This window comes from Propithecus coquereli, unplaced genomic scaffold (assembly GCF_000956105.1).
Source record: "Propithecus coquereli isolate 6110/MARCELLA unplaced genomic scaffold, Pcoq_1.0 Scaffold69, whole genome shotgun sequence".
In the NCBI taxonomy this organism is placed as follows: domain Eukaryota; kingdom Metazoa; phylum Chordata; class Mammalia; order Primates; family Indriidae; genus Propithecus; species Propithecus coquereli.
The window spans coordinates 2,436,654-2,442,013 of NW_012152951.1; positions in this window are offsets into that span (position 1 = coordinate 2,436,654).

The following is a 5,360-nucleotide window of genomic DNA, read 5'->3' on the forward strand; positions in this document are numbered from 1 at the left end:
AAAATAAATATTTACTGAGCACTTTTTATGTACCCACACTGTACTAATGATAGAGCATACAATTTTAAATGAAGCAGACAATCCCTGACCTCATGAAACTTAATAGTCTAATGGAAGAAACCGTCTATTAAGTAATATTCACACAAATAATTATGAAATTTAAAATATGATAATCCTCTGAAAGAGAAGAATTTGGTACTGAAGGAAAGAATAATAAGAGAGACCAAATAAGATCGGAGCATCACCGAAAATCTCAGAGGGAACGATGTTGCATCTGAAGGAACGTAGAAGACAAGAAGAGGAAAAGGGTGTCTTGGTACATTTCTCAAGCTGGGAGAGGGTCCGTGTGGCTGGAGCAGAGGTGAGCAGGGACAAGATCATGCAGGATTTTCATTCATTCCGCAAACATTCATCCAATGCCTCATTCTGTTCCCAGCACTAAAGACACATCAGTGAACAAACGCAGGGTTTTCCCAGCCATCTTACGGAGTTTGGATTTTCTTACGAACCCAAAGGGAATTCGTGGAAGGATCGGAAGCAGAGAATTTTGCTGTGTGGACACCACTGTGAACAATACCAATGTTTATTTTACTGGCTGCAGATAGCAAAACGCCAGCCATCCTATTCCACGGCAACGGTATATTCATAACGAAAAAGTCTTCGTAGGAAACCAAGAACTTGGAAGGTGGCGTTTAATCTGGTTGTTTGTTTTGGCCACCAACTTTTTAAAGAAGTAATAAACTTCATTTCACCATGAAGAGCAATTAGCACAAATTAAGTTCACCGCTGCAACAACATTTAGTAAACCGTCATAAAATCAGGGCTATCCAATGACACCAAAACGAGACCAGGCACCAAATCGTCACAGTGAATCCACCGATGACATTTCTGCTATAAGGCAACTTATATTGTGCTATTTTCCTCTTCAAGGGCATGAACACAGCCCTCTTTGCGGCTCGCTGATTTTTTTCTTTATGATTTCTGACTGTAAGAGAACAGAGATCACCAACTTTATAAAGTAGAGATCATATGTGTGCATTATAAAAGAGTTCTTTGCCACATTTACATTTTTCACATTTTCCCAAGAAATGCTTCCTTGCATATAGTTAGCAACTTATGCCATTATATATGGAGACAAGAGCAGACACATATAAGTTCCCTACTCAGCCAATTTCGTTTAATCAAAGCTTTAGGAAAGAAAAATACTGTCATCCTCTTACCCACATTCCCACTCCTCTCAAACAAAGATCGCAGTCTGAAAACGCGATGTCAGAGAACTCTGAAGGATGTGCTCATGCGATGCTTCCAGAGACCATATTGTCCAACCCCTTTATTTGGCAGATGAGAGAGAACAGAAGCCCAGACACAAGTTGAATGATCCCAGAAATTCAGGAGTCTTGCAGCAAATCAGTGACAAAATCGGTGCAAGAATCTGGACATCCAGACATAATTTCAGGGCTCATCTAAATAAAATACTAAAGAAGGAGAAAAAAACAACAAAATGTATGCTAATGTGTTCTGTCCTCAGAATCTTTATGTGAATACATATGTGTACCTCGCTCTCCTCATCTGAAAAGTGGGACTGCCAGTATCTGTAGCTGTTGCCTCTTTTACGAGGAATTGATGGTTACTTTGCCATAGTGCAAAACACTCAGCCCCACCACCGGTTTTGGAAGCAAAACACCAGGATCAACTCAAGAGACTTGTGGGGAAGGGGTGATACAACCCAGAAAAGCAAAAACAAGCCCCCTTCGTTAGTGATCTGAGAATGACGGAGAAAAAACTCATGGAAGGCTGAGCACCTTCGCTTCAAAAAACCTTGAGAAAAATCAAATAAAACCAAGGGCTAGTGAAATGGAACTGGTGGTTTCATGCACGTTTTGAAGACTGCCCGAAACAGAGAACTACATTTGAGTTAAAAATCCATCTGAACCAACTTAACAGAGACATATACTGTCAGCAGGTACCTCTCTTGTAGGCCAGTCTGTTCGTTTGGGACTACATTTCCCTCCTAAGCTAACATAGAGGCAGAAGACCAAGGAAGGGAACTATCTATTGTTTTGTTTTGTTTTTTAATCTGGCCTCTTTGTGTGTTGTTTCAACTAAATTTGAATAATCCCAGCATAACATGGCGGTGCTAAACTGTAGGTTTGCATATCTTCATTCGTTGCCCTTTTTCCTTCTCCCAAGATGGACTGAAATGCCCAGGGGCATGCGTTGTACTTTTTCTTCCTTTCTGTCTCTCCCAGCCCTTGGAACCCTTGGTCTCCTCCAAGACAAGGTTATAAGCCTCCATCAGCTCTCCCTAAGTCAAAGGGAGCTTGAATAAATAAAAACTAAGGAGTGACCAGAATACAGAAGTGTCTAGAAAGATGTTCAGGGGAAAACCCTTGAGTAGGCTTGTTTGTAGACACCAAAAGCCTAGAACTAGGAGAATACCATGGAGGAAAAAGCGAAGGGTAGCAGAAAAATTGTGAAATATCTGCATGTCAGTAAAACAATTTGGGTCATTCACAACCAGAACAATGGGATTCACATTTTCATTCATTTCATTTGACGCGACAGTAAATAACAATGAAGTCTCCTTCCTCCATACTTCCGTTTTGGACATGCAAAATTTGGCTAAAGTATTTTTATTCTGCAGCCATTTCAACTGAAATCCTGCTCTTAAGGGTGTTCATTCTCTTCCCTCCAGGAATATATAGCCAAGTAGTGGACTTCCACCCTCTTTTCGACAGAAAAGTTAAAAATGGTGGAAGTTTCTAGAATGATGTTGTCTACCATAATTTTATGCCTAGATCCGTGTGTGGCGCAAGTAGGTGGAACGCGTCAATACAAGCTCCAGCTGGATTCCAGTCCTGAAAAAGTGCCCGGGGAGGGTTCTCTGAAGCTTGCAGAGTCACAAAAGGGTTCTGCACTCGACGGAGGGGGTGTTTATTATGGAAGAGTCTGTTATAGATGTGAGTCTATTGCTGTATTTCAAAGGCTGTGTTTCTTGAAACATTTTAATGTCCTCCCTCAGTTGGATTCATCTGTGTCCAAAATAACAAATGGTCCCATACTTTTCTCCCTCTGTACCCCAGGAGGCTTGCTTCTTTGAAGTAGATGGAAATTGGTGTGGACAACATGAGGGAGGCCCACAGAAGAATAAAATCAGCCGTTCAAAGCTGGCAGCCACCCCTGGACCCCCTCTAAATTGCTATTTTCATATTACAGAGTTTTTTTTTTTTTTTCATTCTAAAACATTCTGAGATATTTTCATGGTGTTGTGGCTAACCATTTTTAGTCAGTTAAAAAAATGCCTTTATCACCTCCCACCAGGAAACTCATGGAACACACTGTTGGAGATGCTAAAACTTTTTTTTTTTTCATTTTTGCTCCTTAAAAATATTAATGGTAAGCATTAAAAAAGAAAGTAAAAGTATTTAATGTGGTTTTTCAGACAGCTTAGTTTGAAATTAAAAATTGTCCGAATCCCCGTGAATAAAGTATCTGTGAGTAATCACCGCGAACAAACCCGATCATTTTCATCAAATGCCAGGGCAGGTGCCCAAGTTCTCCTTCCCACCGAGTGGGTGTAGACAGTGTGCCAGCGTGCACTGGTAGAAACGGCTCTGGGTTGGAGGGCTCCGATTTACAAAATTAAAAAGCTCCAGTCCTCAAACAGTAAGAGATCTGGTAAATGAGAAAGACAAAGGAAGAGGGAGGTAGCCAGGAGCTGGGGTAAGTGAGAAGCTGAGATCAGACAGCTTCTCAGCTTGGCATAATGAAGAAGCCTGTGATTCAGCTGACGAACAGGAGGAGGAGTCCTTGTTAGACCTCCTCTCGCCTCCATCTCTTTTAAGAAATGAAACCCAGGGCTCTCTTCCATGCAGCTTCCCTGCAAGCCAAGGACAAACAGTGACTGTGGCCCTAGGTGAGAGAGACACACCGTCTAGATGGTCTTGCTGTTCCCTCCAAGCAGCTGAGAGCCCTCACTCACCTTTTAATAGCTTACAAACCCTTCCTGTATCTGGGAGAGCTTACAAGTTGGTAAAATGTACTATGCTTTATGTTGCTCGGTGGACTACATAAACCGTGGCCAACTTCCAGCCACAGTCTCTCAGAGAAGAAAAGGATGATGACAAGACACACGCACAAGCTCCTGGCCGTTGGTATTCTCCCCCATGGTGGGAAGAAATGCAAATGAATACATTAGGATATTTTTTTCTTTCTTTTTCTTAAAAAGAGCAAAGACATAAATGAAGTTGGAAGGGAAAAGAGTAACAGAAACAAAACCAGGGGATGACAACATAATTATTTCTAGAAACAGCTCAGTATATGCAAAATTCCCACAACGACTTTCACCTCCAAGTGGATCATAAATCCACCCATAGTCATAGAAAGGCGAATTTGCTACTTTGAAGGGAGATCTAGTACACTGAACACTTAGCAGAGTTCTTACTTCCCCACTTCTTTTCTCTCTCTGGAAAGGCCCTTTTAAAAGCATTATTATGTAAAGACACCTGAACCAAGTAAGGCACATGATTGAGCAATGTTACGTATTGAATTGTGTCCCTCCAAAATATTCATATGTTGAAGTCCTAACCACCGGGGCTGCATAATGTGACCTCGTTTGGAAATAGTGTCACTGCAGATGTATTTAGTTAAGATGAGGTCATACTGGACTAGGGTGCGCAGTTGATCCAATTTGGTGTCCTTATAAAAAGAATGTTACTGATGAGAAAGAGACACCCAGAGGGAAGATAGGGAAGATAATGTGAAGAGACACACGGAGAAGATGAATCTACAAGCCGAGAGAGGTTAGATAGATCCTTCTCAGCCCTCAGAAGAAATCAACTCTGCCATCACTTTGATTTCATATTTGTAGCCTGCAAAATTGTGAGAGAATAAATTCTTGTTGTTTAAGCCACTCCGTGACACTTTGTTATGGCAACTCTAACAAACTAATACAAGCAGTTTCTTTGGAGCATGATAATATCACATAACATCAAAAAATAATGAAGGCTAACATCCATTGAGCAATTTCTATATGCCAGGACCTATGCTTTGTATATGCATTAATCCTCACAGTTTCAATCTGCAGCTGTATCAGGATGTGATGGCTGGAGCTGTGGCAGCCATTTTTATCCACAAGTAGGGACAAGTCTGAAGACAGAAGCCAAGAGGAAAAAAACTGGATCTCTCATGATGACACTGGGCCACTGAATTAAGCAACCTTAGAACCCTCTATTTTGAGACTTTTTTAAAAAGTGAGATAATAGCATCTTTATTATTTAAACCACATTTCATTGGACCAAATTTTGTTACTTGCCGTTACTAACTGACACATTTCCCTCCTCTTAAATGTTTTATTTATT